The sequence below is a fragment of the Ursus arctos genome, unplaced genomic scaffold (genome assembly GCF_023065955.2).
Source record: "Ursus arctos isolate Adak ecotype North America unplaced genomic scaffold, UrsArc2.0 scaffold_3, whole genome shotgun sequence".
Lineage (NCBI taxonomy): Eukaryota > Metazoa > Chordata > Mammalia > Carnivora > Ursidae > Ursus > Ursus arctos.
In genome coordinates, this window is record NW_026622985.1 from 22,278,085 (window position 1) to 22,300,194 (window position 22,110).

Consider the following 22,110-nt stretch of genomic DNA (forward strand, 5'->3'; position numbering starts at 1 on the left):
GACCTTTTACTGAAGGTTCCACCAAGATTATTAAAAATGGGTCAATTATGGAGAGTGATTCTCTTTTGAATTAACCACTGATTATCAGCTAGTTACAAAGAATATCAGTTTCAGGAAAATAAATAGATACCAATTTGTTTCAATGTCTCCTACATTTTTAGAAATGGCAAGAGGCTGTTAATCTCTGCAGTATAGAATGTTTTACGTACTCTACTAACTAATTCTGCAAGAGACTGGACACATTTGGAAATAAAGTCACTTTTGAAATGTCATCTTTGAAGAAGTAGCTTGTGATAAACTCTTATAATTATGGTTACTGCATTTTTTTTTGTCATTTTAGTCACATGGGAAAAAAAATTCTAATAGTAAAAGCCAAAGTATTGTTGATGATAAAAATGGAAACAGCATAAAGTGTGTAACAATGGCCACAGTTATAAGCAATAGTTACACAGGTAGTAAAGGAGTATAATATTAGTTCCAGTGTCTTAAGTGCCTTCTATGGCCAGATTCTTTCATATATTGTCTCTGGTTCTCACAATAATCTTGCAAGATAAGTAAGATTAGCCCAATTATTGGAGTAGAAATTCTAAGTTCAGAGAGATTTAATAACCCATCTTTCACCCTACGCTTAGTATGTAGTAGAGCTAGAATTTTCACCCAGGTTTCTCTGTACTCTAAATATTATGCTTTTAAAGATTAAAATATATTTATGGCTATGAGCCTTAGTTTCTTCAAGTGCAAAATGTCAATATTAATATATACTTCCTATAATATTTATAATAATGAGATAAGACAAATACATGTACTGAGTACAGTGTTTGTCCATTGAAAGTGTTAATACTAGTTATTTTTATCACTACTATAATTATGACAATTTTGATATTTTATTTTGAAGTAATCAGCTACTCGGATTTCAAATTTATCTGTATTTGACTTTTGTGGCTGCTTGTTTTGAGGGACATCTTACTGAGTGTATTTGAAAATGAAGACTTGTCTAAGTAGAGAAAAGAATGTTAGTATATTAGTGCTATATCTTTTGTTTCTTGTGAAGTTTATATTCTCATGAAGTATCTTGAACGTTAGTATACTTTTATTGGTTTTCCATTAAATGCAGTTTATAGATATTACTATATCGGCATAAGAACACATGGCATTGGGCCACAAAGAACTAATAAACAGTTTGGGTGGAAGAGAAAAGAAAAACCATAGAGGTGATGTTCATCATTCTAAACTATTATTTTGTTTTTCCAGTAGCTTTTGGTTCATACTGATGGTGCCTGTTCCATATGATTTTTTTTCCTCAAATTTTTCCCCTTTTTCTCTCACTGTTCTGAATTTATCAAATTAACCCTTGTGAGATAGAGCACAAGGTACTGCATGGTGAGCCTCGATTCAACAATAGGCCAGAAGAAAAACTGAAATACAGCTTATTACTCATAGGTCTTGGAGGAAGTATTAGGCAAGCTTTGATCTCCCACGGGGAGATCAAGGCAGAGTGCAGACAGAGAGACAGAGTGCCCATACTAGGCACGTGTTAGGGTCCATGACTGGAGTGTTTGGGGTTCCCTAACTAAGGTCAGATTGGTCTCTTAAGACCAAAAGATCAGGGTAAGCTGCAAAGTGATCTTTTCTAAGGGGAGCTTAGGGGGAATGCTGGTGGGAAGCAGGGAGGCTGTTGATCACCAGGACTGCTGAAGTCATATCAGGAACTTACATTTGCTGGTGACTCTATGGGCTGCTATCTAGGGCACATGCTTGCACGGGGGGCTCATGTCAGTTTAAGGTCACTGCAGACTGCTTGACCAAACAAAATGCAAGATGAGGCAGCAATAATGTGGATTAACTTAGCTAAACTTTCCACACCCATGCATTGCTTATGTTTTTCCTTTTTTTCTTTTTCTTTTTTTTTTTTTTTAAGATTTTATTTATTTATTTGAGAGAGAATGAGAGAGAGAGGGAGAGAGCACATGAGAGGGGGAGGGTCAGAGGGAGAAGCAGATTCCCTGCTGAGCAGGGAGACAATGCAGGGCTCCATCCTGGGACTCCAGGATCATGACCTGAGCTGAAGGCAGTCGCTTAACCAACTGAGCTACCCAGGCACCCTGATTGCCTATGTTTTTCTACAGGTGCATTTGTAAGTTTACATAATTTGTCTTTGCTTATATAAGATGAATGATTAGTTTATAAACTAGAGAAAGGTGTGCATGGCTTACTGCCTGCAATAAGATTCTTTAATTCACAAAGATTTATTTAAGGTCCTTTGGAAACCATGAGCTCTACAAGTTCATTTAAATAACTCAATTTATAACACTTTAATTAATACTGAACCATCAATCAAAATGAGGCATAGTTATGTAAGCAAAATGGAAAAATACAAGTAAAATTGTTTAATAGATTTTCTAGGAAGGTCCACGGTGTCATATATAATGCAAATACTAGTGTAATTGGACTCAAGTTACTTATTATAACATCAACTCTGTTACTGATTAACTGCTTCTAACTTAGGGGAATTATTCAACTTCAGCTTCCTTACTCGAAACATGAAGTAGTTGAATTAAATGTGTGGTTCCCAAACTATGAAGAAGGCATAATATTCTCTTCAGAATTATTCAGACACCTGTCACAAGTGCTGAGCAAAGTGAGATTTTCCTGTCAAATTCATACAACACACTTCTGTCTCATCTCATCTATTGAGGACCCCAGAACATTTTCATTTGTTAGGGAAAGACTACAGTACTAGCAATATTTGAAAAACAACTTGATTTCTTTTTTCTTCTTTTTCTTCCTGTTGTTGGGTTTTTTTTGTTTGTTTGTTTGTTTTTTGTTTTTTGGTTTTTTGTTTTTTTTTTTTAATCAAACTTGCGTGCCTGTTGGGAGGAGCTGGCTCACAGAAACTTTGTTTCTCAGCACACATCCTGCCCTCGTTTCCAATACTTCTAGGTCCTTCAGTCCCTCTTCTGGTAGCCAGTGTTCTGCCCACTGCACGCAGGATGCTGGGAGAGGCAGGAGATATGAGGGAGATGCTCTGTGTCTTTGTGCTGGTCGTAGGTGGTAGCTTCTGGGCCCTTGTGGGACCCCAGGCATTCCCAGGTGTCATCCATCTGTAAACGTCCCTGCCCCGCCTTGCAATGCTCTGACCTGCCCTGCCTCTCTCTGCCCAATGTTGAAAAGCAACTTGATTTCTAAGGTCATTTCCAACCCTGAGGTTCTATTTTCCATGATCTAAAATCAGGGGATTGATCCTGAAGTGCATGTTAACTTAGAGAAAGTGCTTTTGGTTTTCAGGAAGTAAATTTATTAGGAAAATAAAATTTATATAACTATTCTGCAGTGTTGTGAACACTTGAAGATTTTGATGGCCAGAAAAAAGTTGTACCTTTTTGTCATTTTCCTTTTATACATGTGGTCTGTTTTTTTCCTATTCCTGCATCTACCATTTGTAATCAACACATCAACTCTTTTTGACTTCCATTTAAGTCACCAATATTTGGCAATTGAAAGTAACAGAGAAGGAAAAAGAAATTAGAAAGTAACAGGAAGATATTAATTTAAAAAGTGACAGAAATGTATTGTATTGTCATTATACAAAATTATGAAATTTACTATTATAACATTTTATTAATATTTGTTTGGAATATGGTTGCATAAAGACACTTTTGACTGCTCTGGATCATTGATGAAAATTTTTGGTTTCATTGGACTGCAATATACAATAATGTTAAAACAGGGAATGAGGGTGTACTTCATATTTCATAACTTAACTGGGTGAAGTTAAGAAGATCACCTAGTTTTGTAATCACCCGAAACTAATATTATATTGTATACCAACTAAGCTTCAATAAAATAGAAAATCACTTAGGCATAAGGTGGAATTCTGGGTTAGATCTTGTAATACCCTAATAACTTTTAAACATATCATTTCTGGGAACTCTGGTTTTGTTATAAGACTGCATAATTTTTTAGTCTTTCATTTCCAGTAGCCATTTATTTCACTTAACTATTTCATTTATTTATTCATGTCTTTTAAACTTATTGTTTTTCTGCTATTGCTCACTTACTTAGCAACATTGTGTACATTTGTATGGGTGTGCACATGCAGAATAATGGACTCATATAGCTATCATTTCATAGGACCAAAGCTGTCATTTTAAAAGAGGTAAATGTTCTATTGCTGCTAATGTGAATTCAGTCCTTTCCTTTGCCAATTCCTGCTCCATCTTTATAACTTGGGAATTTACTGTATTTTTTTTAGATTTTAATAACACTAATTCTGATATTTCCCCTGGGTTTGGGGGAGATGATTGTGCACTGTTTAAATCTTCCTAAATTTCCACATAAAAAACCATAAACAACTAGCGTAGTAAAGCCAAAATCCCAGAGTAAATGTGTACAACAAAACTAAATGACCCCCATATCTAAGCAAGTGTGTATAAAGCACCAACATCTACAAGGCCCATTTGGTACTTGTGTAGAAGACGTGTAGGGCCCAAGAACACAAGAACCCCAAAACTGTAATTAGGGTCTGGGTAAAATGAGCAAAGGTTATTCTTGAGAAAGCAAGAGAACTGGTAGGAGGTTTGTAGAACTCCAGTTTTCAGGTAGCTTCAAGAGGATTATCAGAAAGTCTAAAACTTCTGGAAGTAGTTTAAACACTACGAACTCAAAAAGAATTATTTACAAAGGAAAAAAATCAGACTATCATCAAACCCTTTGAAAGTAACATATTTTTGCTAGACAAAAATAAATATCCTTTAATATAGTCAAGTAAAGAAAATACGAGTCACAGATTGTGAATTCAACCCAACTGACTTTCAAATATAAAGGCTACAGACATTCTTTTATGAACATGCAAAAATTTGAGAATATTGTTCCTGAATCTATTAGATTATGAGTGCAGGCAGTCTGAATGATATGCATAAGGACCAGTGCTGATACTGAATATATTTACCTGTAGATCTAAGATTAAATGACGAATTATAAGAAAATCAGCATTGTATGTAATGGCTATGCATAATAACAATACACACTGTACAATTATTAAACATTGGGATAGAATAAAGAAATTATATGAAAAGTAGGATGCTCATTGATTGTCTTTCAGATATTAATTTGGAATAATATGTTATTACTTTAAATCAGATAATGAGAAGAGAGAGGCAAAGGAAATAAAAAAGTTACCATGTAATTTCAGAATTGCTCATGGCACAAACTATTAATAGACAATAGTAATGAATAATGTGTGTGAGAGGGAATAAAAGGAGTACATAAGTTACACTAGAGCAAAAACTATAAATATCACTTCCAAAATAGTATATATGTTTATATTTAAGAAATGGAAACAGAAGCTATACTGTTTATATTTTTATTTATTTGCTTATTTTCCTTATTTAATTGGTTGGAGTGGGGTCAGGGCTGGGTACTTTTATTTTTAGTTATTTTTTATTTTTTAAAAGTTTAATTCCAGTGTAGTTAATATACAGTGTTATATTAGTTTCAGATGTACAATCTAGTGACCGAACAATTCTGATACAGTACTCAGTGCTCATAAAGATAAGTACTCTTAATCCACATCACCTATTTCACCCATTCCCCCACACACCTCCCCTCTGGTAACCACCTGTTTGTTCTCTATAGTTAAAACTCTGTTTCTTGGTTTGCCTCTCTCTCTATCCCCCTCACGATTGTTTTGTTTCTTAAATTTTACATATGAGTGAAATCATATGGTATTTGTCTTTCTCTGTTTGACTTCTTTTGCTTAGCATTATACCCTCTAGCTCCATCCATGTTGTTGCAAATGGCAAGATTTCATTCTTTTGTATGGCTGAGTAATATTCCACTGTGTGTGTGTGTGTGTGTGTGTGTGTGTGTGTGTGTGTACGCTCCTTTTGTTTTGAGATTTTATTTATTTATTTGAAAGTGTGTGTGTGTGAGAGAGAGAGAGGAGAAGCAGAGGGAGGGGGAAAAGCAGGCTCCCTGCTGAGCAGGGAGCCCCATTCGGGGCTTGATCCCAGACCCTGGGATCATGATCCGAACCAAAGGGACGCTTAACCAACTGAGCCACCCAGGTGCCCCAATACCACATCTTCTTTATCCATTCATCAGTTAATGGCCATTTGGGCTGTTTCCATAATTTAGCTGTTGTAAATAATGCTGCTAAAAATAATGCTGTTATAGGAGTGCATGTATCCCTCTGAATTAGTGTTTTCATATTCTTTGAGGAAGTACCCAATAGTGCAATTATTGGGTTGTAGGGTAGTTCTATTTTTAATTTTTTGCTGAACCTACACCATAATTTTTTAATTAGGCTAAAGGTATCAGTAAGCTGAAGGACACAGAAATTAGTCATCTTTGAATATACTTTGGTAGATTTGACTTCAAACCATGCAGATTATAAAATTATTAAACAAAAGTATTAAAAATCACTTTCAAAAATGGAAGCTAAATAAAAGAAATTATTCTAAGTGTGTATACATTTAGTGTCATTCCTATACAAAGAAAAACCAATCCAAGGATGTTAAATCATAACAATGGACTATACATCTTGGATGTGGAATATACAAAGGAAAATAAAAAGAATTAAATGGCTTTTATAAACATACTGATGGTGATATTAGTATTATTATTTTGAGACTGTTTTGGATATAATTTAGAATATAAAATGAATCAATAATTTTTGGTAGAACTGAAATACAGAATATTTGACCTGGAGGAAAAGAGATAGACATGTAAAATCAATGAAATTAAATAAAAACACTATCACCTTGAATTTGAAGTATCAGTATGAACTTATGATGTGCTTCATAATAATATAATCTACACATCCTAGTTCTTCCTACATAAGAGGCCAGGAAATAATGACAGATTCCATTGCGATGAGTACTCCTATTATCCAGTCTATGGTGTGTAAATTCAATTTCACACACAAAAAAAATGTTTGACCTCCTTTAAGAAATAACTGATTCAGATCTGAGCAGAAAATGTACTAGATGAGCCTGGAATACATTGTCATAGCCAAGCAATGCATCTTTCAAAGTCTAGCGGTGTCATGCCAAAGTGGATATGTTTCCACTGATCAGAGATGGAGTCATTTCAGTGTCTAAGTAAAGAATACCACAATAGAGTAAAAGACATCAATTATGTTTAAATTGCATAAACACCTATGACACTTTTATTAAAAATATCCTCATTTTTGGAAGAGAGTAGGCAATTAATTCATTATTTTGAAGACTGGTAAATACAATGAAAGCATCAAGGGTTTACTGTTCCTATGCCATTTATACTGCAGTTAACCAAATGGTTGATAAAAGGAAGTTTCTCTTTATAGTAAAATCCTGATAAAAATGAAGACAGAATTATAGAATTAGAACATTACCATTTACAATCTCTAATTATTCAGTAGATATGAGAAATGATTATGTGATGCTAGTATACAAAGAGAGGAATTTAGACACATGTACCTAATGAGAATGAACACACCAACTACGAAATACTCCTGCAAAACAAACACACAAAACACAGAATCTTATCCAGCCCTACTTCCAGTTACAGGAAAAAGACAGAAGAATGTATTAAATAGTACTCAAATAGTGATGCAAAGAGCAAAATCTTAGACTAGGGACAGGATTTCATTGATTAAAAAATGCAGGAAAAACACATAATGGAAAGCGAACCTCTAATTCAAAAAATTTAAGAGTTATCTCCATTAATTATAATCTACTGGTCTTATTTGTCAATTTTGTTGTCAATCTTCTGTCAATTTTTTTAACAAAAGTTATAAAAGGGAATGTAAACTGGGTATTTGTTGGTAACATGGAATTATTATTTTCAATTGTTTGTGTTGTGGTCTGCCGTGATCAGAAAAAATAGTCCTGTTTTAGAGATTCATACTGAAATATTTACTCATGGAAATGTGTATTTGGAAGTGAGTTGGGTATAGATAAAACCAGATGGATTAGGAGTTGATATTGTTGACACTGAAGAGTTGATAAATGGAGTTTCACTATACCATTATTGCCACATTTGTATGTTTGATGTTTTCTGTAGAAACATTTTTAAAGAGATAATACTTAAGAAGAGTTTAGTTCATTTATTACAAGAATTTTCATTCTATAGGCAGGGGCGATTACTGATCCACTTATACTTTAGTGAGCAGACCTTTCCATATGATTTTATTGTATCTTAGATGGTATTTCTTTTTCTTTCAGCCAAGTTACACTGCACCTTTTACTTTCACAGTTAATTAAAAACACAGTTTTAATAGTGAAAAATGACTTCTGGTAGACCATTAGACTCTACTGTATTATTTTCAAGACTTAAAATTATCGTATAGTACACCTTTCACTTCTACTGAAAATGTGAATTTTGGTTTTATTGTGGTTCTGGACTAGAATGTGATGCTCCCAGTTGCATAGTTACTAAATCAGTCTTCTGTCAATTCAGAAATTTGGGAAATTGAAACCATTTTGCCTTTACTTTTTAGCATTGCTTCATTTCTTTTTCATTTTGAAACTGCTCTACTGTGTGTCACTGTCTAATAGATGACCAGATGGTGCTATTCAAGAGTTTCAACTTGTCCTAAAATCAAGCTCCAATAAAAACAACTTCAGGGAAATTTACATGAGTGGAAGTTATGTTTTAAAAACTTGCTGTTATTTTATTTACTTGACAAATATCTATGAATTTTCTCCATTATTTTAAAAAGAATCAAGGAAATTCCTCTTAACTGAATGCATCTTCCATGTAAATTGAGGCTAACATGCAATACTATATTTTTATTCATTATAAGAAAGTGATGCATGTAAGTCATTAATTATAAATTATCTCTGGACATTTGTGCTATGTGATTTGTGGATTGAAATATTCATTAGTCTAGAATTTAGAATGTTTTAATATATCTGCACTAAGTTTGGGAAATACTATACTTGGAAAACTGGACACGTGAAAGCTATTGCCCATGTTATCCACCAGTATTTCAATAATATGTCTATCCCAGCTCACATGTATGACCTTATAGTCCCTACTTGGTTGGCTACTCATATACTGGAAGGAGAATGATTAAAAAATTAGAGGCAGGGGGGCGCCTGGGTGGCACAGCGGTTAAGCGTCTGCCTTCAGCTCAGGGCGTGATCCCCGGCGTTATGAGATCGAGCCCCACATCAGGCTCCTCCGCTATGAGCCTGCTTCTTCCTCTCCCACTCCCCCCTCTTGTGTTCCCTCTCTTGCTGGCTGTCTCTATCTCTGTCAAATAAATGAATAAAATCTTAAAAAAAAAAAGATTAGAGGCGGGGAAGTCTGGGTAATAGACTGTTGGGACTAGGCACTAAATGTGAAGCACCATGTATCACATCCTAGGGCCTGCTAGATTGCACTCTCTATAAAAGAGTCACCCAATAATCTAACAGATTATTGGCTAAGAATGACTTGGCTAAGTAGACCTCAGTCTGCCTCTGCTATCAGTCACTCATATTGACATAGTGAGCTCATGAACAGAATAGCCATAGTGGCAAGCATTGGTCCAACATAATGGGTTCCCACTCAGCAAGACTGGTTTACTACTTCTGTACTAAATGTTCAACATGCCAGCAAGAGGTCAAAGCTGAAGCCATGATTTAGTACCATTTCCCAAGGGGTCTTAGGAAACACTTGTGGAAAATTGATCACATTGAACTTCTTCCACTCTGGAAGAGACAACATTCTAGCTTCATTTAGTATAGTTTAGACTTGTCTTTCTTGTCCATAAAACCTCAATCAAACCACTTATAGAATGTTTGATTCATTAGTATGGGATCTTAGCTACCTCACTTCAAACAATGGACCCCTTTACAGCAAAGGACAAGCAACTGTGGATATGTGACCATTGGCTATACTCATCCTATCACATATAATACCATCAGTAAGTTTCTGGGGAGGCAGAATAATGGAACATTCTTAGAAGGCACAGCCAAGGTCCTTGCTTGCAAATAATGCCCTGAAAGGATGCAGTGACATCTTCCAGGACATAGTATATTCACTGAATTAATTATTATACACCACAAATTAATATTGTGTCCTGTAGGTGTTGAATAGATGGGTACAGGAAACAAAGAGGTAGAAGTGGGAGTAGTCCCACTTAGTGCAGTGTCTCATGCAGAACACAAATACACTTTCCACCACTGCAGCTCTAGGTTCTAATGTGTGTATGCATACAGGTTTCCAGGGAGAGAATTTTTCTTTTTATTAGGGAACACAGAAAGGATCTTATTTATTTATATATATATTTATTTATTTATTTACTTACTTATTTATTTACTTATTTATTGTTTCTTTACAAACCCTTGTGTCGAGGGTTGACTTTCAATAGATCACAGTGAGGGAGCTGCTCTGCTACATACAAAACCCCGATAGAAAGGATCTCATAAACTTTAAGCCATAGTTGCCACCTGGTCATCAAGAAACCAATAGGCAAGGAATGGAGTCATTATCCTGGCCAGGACGAATAACCTTGGAGAAGTAAGGCTGTTGTTATAAAATGAGACCAGGAATAAATGTTTGTGGGATGCAGGCAATCCACTGGGGAATCATTTGGGTATTGTCTTGGCTATTTTGGACAATAATCAACAAGTGCAGAAGTCATGGCCTGAAAAGGACACAGTTATAGGGCTCAGACCCCTCAGAAATGAGCATGTGGATTATCCATCAGTTAATTAACCTAGACCAACAGAGGCATGAATGAGGGGGTATATAGTGAGCAGTAGGGAAGAGATGGGCACGTGCAACATGTGTTGTGCAATGGATGCTAGGGTGTCTCGTTCAGATCTTCTTTTAAGACTGAGACACTCCTTCCTACAAGTTTTAAGAGTGTTGGCAGTTGATGGTTCACAGCTAAATCCTTCCCAGAAAATTGCCCTCAAACAATAGGCAGGGAAATAAAAGCCTACCCCCTTGCTTCAATTCAGAGCATTTCTAAGAGTCAGCTTCAGAGCTAGCCATGTGTTCTCCTGGGGCTTCTTTTGTAATTGTGCATAGTTCCTCTTCTCCCTCTGCTCTGTTCTCCTTTCCTGTCAGTGTTTTTTTTCTGGGAGCATTCTCCAAGAAAAAACTTGCAGCAAATTTTCACCTTGTATTCTGTTTCTTGGGAACCAGACTTACTACATTAAGTAATAATTGTAAATTAATTTTGATTTATTAGTCAAAACAAATACTATTATTTCTCAATTACTAGTCTTATTTTATACAGGGGACTTCATAGTACATAGGAAGGTATTATGATAGTCTTTCATAATTTGTTAGACATTGACTTCTAAATGCAAGTATATGTATATTTAAATCTGTCCTACCAAATTAGTTTCATACGCTCAGTAATTCAGCTAAGAAAATGAAGGAAAATTGTAAGGAGGTGTTTGTGTGAACTCTAGAGGATATAAAAATATATACATTTATTTTTTCCTCAGAAGACCATTAGAAGACACTGAACATAATTGCAAAGAATCAAAGGGATAAAATCAGATTTAAAAATAACTTGGCATGAAAAAATTGCTTTATTTTCAGTGGGTCCCCCCAGATGTCAAAGAAAAAACTATTTTATATGTCATAGCACTGACTGCAATTATCCAATATCCAAGCCTTAAGATACTTGACTTTTGACTTTAAAAAGTGCTTCATTCTGTTATCACTTGATAACATGATGATTATTTGTCATGATTTAAGGCATTAAATAGCATATTAATCTCCAAAATGGAAATCATTCCTTAAAATACCTAGACATTGTAACTTAAAGTGTAGCCTATGCACCAGCATTACCAACATCACCTAGCAGCTTAAGGAAATGCAGAATCCCCACCCCAGAACCTTGATAATAGAATCTGTGTTTTAACAAGACTGCCCCAGATGGTTATACACTCATTAAAGTCTGATAGGCATTGCACTAGAGAAGAATGAATTCCAGAAGAAAAAAGTTTTATAATTTTGCTTCGATGAAATTTTACTTGCAATTAGAGATTGCATGTGGAAACTGCAGGGTGACCCCAAATTAGGACACCTGGATAGGCTACTATTTCTTGAAGACTTAATGGAAACATTACTTCGACTGAGAAGTCTTCATTTTTCCTTTAAAAAGTAAGAGATCTTTTCCCTTTTTCAACACTATCTAACCCTAATGATCCTATATTTTCCTTATTACAAAGTACATTACAAAAAATTGTAATGGACATCGTTGAATAGTAGTGTTTGCACCCTTTTCTGGTAACTTCTTCCTATTCCCATCTGTATGTTTGCATTGGTAGCTACAATGACCCTAATTTTTGCCCCTTTCTCTGACCATAGAGAACTGGTCCCATAGTAAGCATTTCACTAATAGTCCTAGCGGCTGTTTAGGAATTCTGGGATTAGAAAGAATGGAGGTGACTGAACTATCACATACAAAGTGAAGAAATCGTTTATGGTCAATCTCTCTCTCTTTTTTTTCCTTTCTTGAGCTGGTTCTCTGACGTTTACAACTAAATTGACATACTTTAAAACACTGTAAGCTTTGTGAAGGAAAAGATCATTTATGGCTAGCTCAGTGCTCTAATCACAGTAGCTAAAACAGTTCCTGGTACAAATTAGGTGCTCAAAAAGTACCTCTTAACTCTCTGTGTAACGAATAGATGATAGCTCATATCTGCAGTGTTTATCATTAATGGTATTATGGGTTTATAAAAGTGTGATTTACTTGAATTCTCCAAAATTGTTTTTATACACGGGAGCGCCCCTCCATAATATGCCATATTTTAAGTCTCTAACACTTCTATCATAGTGCACATTTGTTGATTGTGTCAGTCTAGCACCCTTCCTCTGCTTTGACTAATGTGCCCCTATTTTTTATATGATTTAGGTTGTAATGACCCTGCCCTCTCCCTGTCAGTCAATATTGGACACATTACCCAAAGCTTGGACAACTAACTTGGATTCCACATTGGACACAGCAAGAAGTTCAAGAATGGGTGCAGCTCTTTGTTTGGGTGCATCAAGTGTTCTCTGATAGTTTTTCTGTAGGAATTAAGTTGTTTTTTTGTTTTTTGTTGTTGCTAGTTTTTTTGTTTTCTTTTCTTTTTGTTTTGTTTTGTTTTTTGAGAGAGCACCAGCGGGGGGTGGGGCAGGGCAGAGGGAAAGGGAGAGAGAATCTTAAGCAGGCTCCATGCCCAGCCCGGACCTTGATTTCACAACCCTGGGATCATGACCTGAGCTGAAATCAAGAATTAGATGCTTAACTGACTGAGCCACCTAGACGCCCCTCTTGGTTCAAAATTTAAGTGATAGAATGGTATGATGTCAGTGTAGGTCTTGGTTCCTGGTGGGAGTGAGACCAGTATCATGGGTAATTGTGCTGGTTAGTTCCCTTGGGGCCTTAGGGTGGTTTGCATACAGCTTTGCTCTTTGAAAGTATTCTGAAAAATAGATGCACCCCCCCCAATATTCCATTGCTAGTTCAAAGTAGATGGCAAAATTTCTCAGAGAAAATTCACAATCTTTCATTGAATAAAACAACTTGATTTGTTTTGAAGAGACTGGTTGTGGAAATATAGTTTCAAAGGCATGATTAGGTTGGTATAAAAATGACAGGAAGATAACTTGTTGGAAATAAAGAATTTCTTATTTGGGGGAAAGTATTTACAGAAGAGTTGGTAAGAGTCCAATGGTACAAAGAGAAATGAGAGACAATGGGAGTGGGAAAAGTGTATAGACCCAACAGGATGGCAAAAAGCTGTGAATCCAAGAGAGGAACACTTCAAGGAGAAATACCCAGTGCAGCTATGGCTCAGAGATTGTAAGAACAAGGGCGGCTAAATTTAAATTTCATATTTTATACTAAAATAAGCTGCACTGTAAATTTTTCCCATTTCTCCCAGCTATCAAAAACAAATTCTAGACAAATATCAAGTAAAAATATATTGGAAACAATACAGGTAGTTGGTAACAAGATTTGTTTAAAAGATAATATTTAAAAAATAATAATTTGCCTGTATGTGAAAAAGTAACCTGTTAGAAAATAAAATGAAAAAAATTAGTGGCACAAGAATTAAATTCCAAAGAATACACTCAACAAGAAATTTCAGAAACTGAATGGATTAAACTTTAAAGCTCTACTAAGGAACCAAGGAAAGCATTGAATATATAAAATAAAATGTCTCATTTTTATAGATGTAATAGTCAAAAAGTAACAATTCTTTTGATTTGAACTATGAAAATATCATTTAGAATTTACAAAGTGGTGAATTGTTCACTTAGAAGTTAAGAACTGAAATAGCTGGGGGAAGTCTAGCATGTCAAAGGTAAAGTGACTAAAGTAGTATAGATATCAATGAAAGAATGTAGGATTCAGAGTTTGGTGTTAAGTATAATACATTGGGAAATGTATCCCAATATGTATGAGAATTTAGCAAATGGCAAAGATGACATTTCAAATTGGTGGTCTAAAGGAGTACTTTGTAAATGATTTGGGATAACTAGCAAACCTTTTGGAAGAAGGCTTTGAAAACAGGAAGAGGAAAGAAGGAAAGGAAAGAAAGTAGAAAGGAAGGAAGCTATATAAAATATATAATTAAATATGTAATTTGTCACATGAAAATATATATTTATATATTATATAGAAACAAAGCCACAGCAAATAAACCAAAAGGACAAGAATTGAGACTGTTTGCCAACACATGGTGACATAATGTTCATTTCCATTATAAATAAAGTGTTATTACAAATATAGAAATAATAACTCTTAGAAAAACAAAGAATATGAATAATCAAGTCAACAAAAAAGAAACAAAAGTATTTAGTAAACATATGAAAATATGTGACCAAAGGAGTTCATGAATGGTACCACCTTAAAAAAATCTATTGATATAACTTTATTAAAGATTAGAGAGAAAGGCACCACTGTCATCTCAATTGGTATTACAAGAATATTTTATAAAATTTTCCTCACATTTATGATGAAAATATCTCACCAAGAATAAGAAGTAAAACCTAATTTAGTCATTCTATCTAAAATCTCCAGCAAGCAAAATAAATTGTTGTGAAACATTAGAAAGATTTCCAATAAATTTGGGAGCATTTAAAAAAGTACCACAAGATAACAGGATTTGAGGTCAATATATGAAAACCCAAAACTCTCCTATGAAACAACAATAACTAATTCTAAATGCAAACAGAATGTATACATTTCTTTAAAATGGCACCAAACTCTATGCATAAACTAAATCAGAAATGGACAAAACATAAGAAAATTATAAAAAAGATGCCTTTAGATATTAAAGGAAAAAGTTGAAATAGTCTATGTTCATTGATAATAAATATGATAAAAAGATCATTTCTCAAAATAGCCTATAGACTTACTATAATTTCAATTAAAATCATTCTGGAGATTTTTTATGGAACTTGGCAAACTTACTGTAAAATTCATATGTCAGCTTTGCAAGATTGACAAAGGTAACTAAGAAAGATAGGGACTTGTTCTATTAAGTATCAAATTATGTCTTAAATACAGAAAGTTTAAAAAGTAAAGTTTGAATATTTTAAATACTAAACTTATATATCTCTCTCACATCTTTCAGAATAATGACTTTCATATATATTGCACACACAAAAGAAAAAAGTTTAAAATGGTGGCAGAATATAAAAGAAAATCTTTATGACTTTAAGATTAGGGAAGACCATTTTGTGTATGCTCCCACCCCCCAAATAAAGATAGGGACATAAAGTAAAATATTTTTAATTGACAATTAAATATGAACTTCTGTGTGATAAATTACATCCTGACCAAATTTAACCAAGAAAAAAAAATTACAAAAAGAAAAAAGGCAAAACAGTGCAACAAAAATACAGGCTATCAACGGGAAAATTTTATTTGTAATGCTGTGACAGACCAAGGAACAGGGACTAGAATATACAAAGTTTTCTATAGATTGATTTTTTTTTTTAAGAAAAAGGCATAGTATATAAAATGGTATATGGCAAGGGATATTAAAGCAAAATTCACAGGGCTCCTGGGTGGCACAGTCAGTTTGACTCTTTTTTTCAGCTCAGGTCATGATCTCAGGGTTGTGATCTCAGGGTCTTGGGATCGAGTCCCACGTCAGGCTCTGCACTCAGTGTGGAGTCTGCTTGAGAGTCTCTCTCTCTGCCCCTCCTACTTGTGTTGTCTCTCTCTAAAATAAATAAATAAAATCTTTAAAAAAAAAATAAAAGGAAATTCACTGGAGAGGAAATTCCAGTGACCAATAAAAAAGTACAGATATTATCAGTCTTTCTAACAAATAGGGAAAGACAGCAATAACAAAACACTAAGTTTGAGAACAACCAGTATATGTGAAGGTGTGGTGAAGTTGATACATTCTGTATTATTTTGGGGGTAGGAATTTTAAAAGCTACTTTGGCAGAAAATGTTGCAGCATGTATTTATGTTTTATATACAAAACCCAAAGGAAAATACAAACAGAAACCAGGTTTCCATTAATGGCAGAAGTGGATTCACTCAAGTCAATTATGAAAAGCTAATTTACCATATGGCCAAATTGCCAAAAGTCAGTCCAGAGAACAATCAGTTTCCCAGAAATTGTTTTGGAAAGGGGTGTCTGGATGGCTCAGTCCTTTAAGTGTCTGACTTTTGATTTCAGCTCAGGTCATGATCTCGGGGTCCTGAGATCGAGCCCCATGTTGGGCTCCATACTCAGCGGGGAATCTGCTTAAGATTCACTCTCTCCCTCTCCCTCTGCTCCTCCCTGCACTCACATGCTCTTGTGCTCTCTCTCAAATAAATAAATACAGCTTAAAAAAAAGAAATTGTTTTGGATGATTAATGAATGGTGTTTTTTTTTTTTTTGTTTTGTTTTTCTTGACAGAATTTTAAGGAATGCCCAATTGTGCAACAGCAACTGTAGCTAAAGGAATTAGAACAGGGAGAACTTGCTGCCAGGGACAAAAGGAAGCAAACAGCCCAGGCTGATGGTGCACCACAGCCAGGTGAGTGTGGGGCAGAGAGAAGAGTTGAAGGGTAAACATGACCATCAGTTTCTGAAATACAGAGTATTTTTAGTTTCTAAACATATCAATTTAAATGTTACAGATACCTGCAAAAGCTGATAAAACCACCTTTCCTCTTTACATTGTTGAAGTTAAAATTTTAAAAGGAAATACTGCAAAATATTTATTTGACAAATTGATCATTTGGTAAAATGGTTTTTAATGAACTGGTTTTTAATGGTTTTTGATGAATTGGTTAAATAAATTGTGCCACATTCGTTTGGAATAATACATTACCATTTAAAAGACTAAGATAGATCATATTGTATGATATGATATATTATTTATTAAGTAAAAGCCACACTAAACAAAGTGATACATTTCTGCAGATATAAAGAGAAAGATGTATTTTATAATAATAATAGGGCTGTCTCTGGCAGAGGGAAGAGACTTTGGCCCCAAGTTCTAAAAGTAAAACTGGTTAGTGTAATACTCAGATAATGAAAGATGAATTAAGTTTATATGTATATGTAACAGGAAACTTAATTTATATCTCCGTCTTCTCTTGGGGTTTTGGCTAGGGGCTCATGCTGAGGACTAGGACTGCTAAAGTCTCAACATTCTAAAGAGAGACGTTAGAGCACAGGGCTTCCTAAGAGGTAACATAGCAGGATTTGTGACCTTTGGTCCATACCCAGCTGTAGGTAGTGCAAGTCACTGAAGCATTTCAGAGGGCAATGTCTATAAATAGACTTTTTGTCCAAAACAGAAGGGAAGGGAATGGGAGAGAAGGGAATGGGAGGGGAGAGAAAAGAGAAGAGGAAAGGAGAGGAGAGGGGAGGGGAGGGGAGGGAAGGGAAGAGGAAGGGAAGGGACTATAGCCATTTCCCTATGGCAAGTTCTCTAGTCTGTATCAGTCTTGAGCTGGGGAAAAGCAGAGAATTCCTATGGCTACAATGTCTAATCCATTCAGCATAATATTACATATATACACAGACATGAATGAATGAATTAGGAGGTAAGAAATAAGACTTTTACATTTTACTCTATAGAAGTAATTATTTTAAAATTAGTTTAGGGGCATGTGGATGGCTCAGTCAGTTAAGTGTCCAAGTCTTAATCTGCACTCAGATCCTGATCTCAGGGTTGTAAGTTCAAGCCCCATGTTGGGCTTCACGCTGGGTGTGGAGCCCTTTAAAAAAGAGGAAAGAAAGAAAGAAAGAAAGAAAGAAAGAAAGAAAGAAAGAAAGAAAGAAAGAAAGAAAGAGAAAGAAAGAAAGAAAGAAAGAAAGAAAGAAAGAAAGAAAGAAAGAAAGAAAGAAAGAAAGAAAGAAGAAAGAAAGAAGAAAGAAAGAAAAAAAGAAAGAAAAAGAAGAAAAGAAAAGAGAAAAGTTTAAATGTGTGTTCTATTTTTAAGTTATTATATTCAAAATTATCTGTTTAGATATAGATGTAGATACTGGTGACATGAAAGAAAAGGTACTTTGTTCTCCATTTCAGTCACCATGGGGCAGAGAAACTGGCATGTCTGTGAAGTGAGATGTCAGAGAAATCAATAATCCAATTTAAACAGGAAATGAGTGATTCAGTTTTATAAAAATTATGATGTTCCCAGTATTCCCTAGTAATACTCATGTGGGTGTGAGTGGGTGTGACATGTTTCCTTCCAAGGGAATAGTAATTTGAGTCATTTTTATTTATATATTCTGGGACAAGATTGATGTGGAGAACAAAGGCAAAAGAAATTAAAAAAAAAATAAATAAATTTCCTTACAACTTACAGCCCATTGATAAGTCCTTGAAACAAGCAGAGTAACCTTCCTCTAGGAACTCAACTGCCTCAATGTTAATACTTTAGCTTAACATTAGTCTGACCTCCAGGATCCTGTAACTCTCCTTTAACACATAAAAATTCCTTTGGAAACTTCCATTATCTCTACACCCCCCCCCCCAGATATATGTTATCAATCCTCCTCCAAGCATGTGGCCCACTGATATACATCTGAAGGGTCTCATGATTAAGGTTTTACTAGACAGTAGTAAATGACCTTTTCCTGGCAGCAGCTAGCCTCAGGGTCCTGGAAACCATACTTCCAAATTCCTTTGAGACTTACGCTGTCCCTAACCCCCTCCCAACTTGAAAATATATAATCAGCCACTTCTTATGACGCCAGTGCAGCTCCTTCTGCCCACGGGTCCTGTCACCGTGCTTTAATAAAACCACCTTTTTGCACTGAGGTTGCCTCAAGAATTCTTTCTTGACTGTTCCTTCCAAACCCCAACATATTCACATTAAAGATTACCCAGGAGCTGAAGAACTTGTTTGAATTTGAGTCTAAATTCCAAATGTAAAAGTTCTATTTGTGTGTTTTTTACATTCACTTCACTCTCTTCATCTGACATTCATTCAGACTTCAGGATGTGCCCAGTGTCTACAGATCATTCAGCTACTCAAATGCTTGAATTATGTACTATAGACTACCAGTGAATAAGGCTGTTTAGAGTAAACCATTAAGTCTGTGGCATCAACAGTAATTGCAGAGGTGGTCTGCATAGGCTGAACACATGAGGGAAACCTCTGCAGAGAGGGGAATAGTATTAGCAAAGCCGTGACAGGGAAATGATACAGCCGAAACTGAAACTGTGTTGTGTGCTTGTTGGAAGGTGAAGAGAGCAGGTTGCTGATTCCTTAATGACATCTTCCGCTGAGGATAAATGTCCTCTTCCAGATAATTATGGAGTAAAAAGAACAAAGACTTTTTATCCATCTTTGTCATTCACATTCACATTCAAAGACATCATCCTTGTTTGCATCACAGAAGAGGATTTCCTTTTGTTGGAAAACTCTTAAATTCCTAAGACTGGGACACTCATATTCCCTCACAATGCTTATCTTCTGTAAACCATGATTTGTGGTCACAAAGGGGTTTCTTTGTTTCTTGGACGTTCTAGAGGGGCCAGAATTTCAACAATCATTGTATAAGAATTGTTTAGTCTTGCTCGAGTTGAGTTGGCTACTTGGGAGGCTTAGCTCCATGTCTATCTGCTGAGGTGAAATGTGTTGCTTCTGTGATATGTCTGGTATCTGCAAGCAGACAGAACAGAAGACCTTCAGGGAACTAGAGCTTCTGAGAGCGAGGTGAGAGGATTTGTGCACGAAGACAGTGGGCTGCCATTCATGCTGTGGGCGGGTGAGATTTCTCTTTATATTATTATGAAATATAGCAACCGTAAATATAGAACAAGTTGTCTCCTTCCAAAATGACATTTTGCTGCAAATTTCCCCCCAGGTTTTGTGTCTTGTGAAGGACTTGCTCCTTCTCTTGAAGCTGATTTGGGCCCTAGTGTCTCCATTTTAGCCCCAGTGTCATGATCTTTGCTACTTAGAGGCATTCCATTTTCACAACTTAGTGACATGCTTATCTGAAATAATGGACTAAACTCCTCAACAGTTAATTTATATTAATTTTGGGAAATACATGTCAGTTTTCAATTATGTTGATAAAGACATTTAGTTTGAGATTGGGATATCCTATCAAACAAAAAAGATTATACTATCTTCTGCCAAAAAAATAAATAAATAAATAAACTTTTCCAAAAGAAAAGAAAGGATTTGGAAAGAGCCCCAGCGTCTAAAATCTTTTTTTTTTTTTTAAGACTTATTTATTTACTTCGAGAGAGAGAGAGAGAAAGAGAGAGAGAACATGAACAGGGGGCGGGGCAGAAGGAGAGGAGAGAGAACATCCTCAAGTAGACTCCCCCGCTGAGCATGAAGCCAGACATGGGGCTCAATCCCAGGACCCTGAGATCATGATGTGAGATGAAATCAAGAGTTGGACACTCAACCAGCTGAGCCACCCAGAAGCCCCTAAAAGTCTTTTTAATAGAAATTCTATTAAGTGTGGCTTCTAGTTTAATGGGGCACTATATGGCAACATTACTCCCCAGTAATGGCCATTGCTAAATACCATGACATTAAAGCATGGAATAAAGAATGTTCTGTGACAACTTTACAATATATTGCATACACAAATTGAGGTAATGATAGCTAGGTATTTTGTACTAATGGGTTCGTTTATTGATTCACGGTATATAAAACACAGATGCCAGCTCTCCTTTCACCCAGTGTCAAAAACTACATAATTACGAAAGGATACATTGAAGTAAAAAGTTGGCGAGACTGTTTGCTTCCTATCATAATATTTTTATTCAAATAAAGTCAAATATTTCATTGAAATTTAAAATGAGAATAGATAGGTTTTTGTGATTATACGTACGAGAGAATAATTCAAATTCTGGAATTCAGATTCTGGCTATGCCTCACAAATTTTCAGACTCTCAGTTTTCTCACTGACCCAAATGAAGATTACAGTACCTGTGCCCTGTGTTACTACAAAAATTAAATAAGTATTGTAAAGACTTATCCGTAGTGTTTAGCATTTGGTCATTATGGAATGGTGATTGTTATTAGTATTAAGGTTCCAATAGGCTTGAGACATTCTTATAGTTTTTTTGTATGTTATTTTTCAATGGAAATTTGTCCATGTATCTGTTAGCTAATACTACATAATTAATCATTTCAAAACTCAGTAGCTTTAAATAGCAAGTACTTATTATTACCCACACACACACTGAGTAGGGGCTAGGAGTTGGCTAATTTAGTCTGGCCTTGTCAGAGAGGCTCTGCTTCTTACTGCCTATTTGTGGGTCCCTAGGTCATTCTTCTCCTCCTGGGAATAGTGGGCTATGCAACCATGTTTTTCTCATGGAGAAGGCAGATTTAGAAGGGAGTGAGTGAAATAGCATAAAGCCTGAGGCTCAGAATTGGCTCAAGGTCACTGTTACCTACTTGTCATTGGTCAAACATGGCCAAACCCAACGTCAAGGAGCAGTGAGGAACGCTCTACACACAAATAAGGCCACAGCACTGCTGAGGTTAGGAAGTGTTGAGGCCAAAAATTTAGTTTACCTCAATCCATAGTCTTCTAGAAAAGAAAAAAAAAAAGCCCAGATGAAAGTGATTCCTGTGTACATCATATTGAAGTTCCCAGCAGGTCCAATGGTACTGGCCCAGTGTCATATAGAGCTGTCTGTCTCTGCCTAAAAGGACCTAAGCCATGATATTTGCCAAGTTTCATA

General features: G+C 35.5%; 1 long non-coding RNA gene across 1 annotated transcript in view; it reads left to right on the forward strand.

The window, feature by feature from the left end:
* Positions 1-22,110, forward strand: part of LOC130541846 (uncharacterized) — a 296,885-nt gene that overhangs the window by 105,639 nt on the left and 169,136 nt on the right. Inside the window, exon 2 of the long non-coding RNA XR_008956463.1 lies at positions 16,851-16,971. This is a non-coding gene — a long non-coding RNA (uncharacterized LOC130541846). The remainder of the gene's footprint in view (positions 1-16,850; positions 16,972-22,110) is intronic.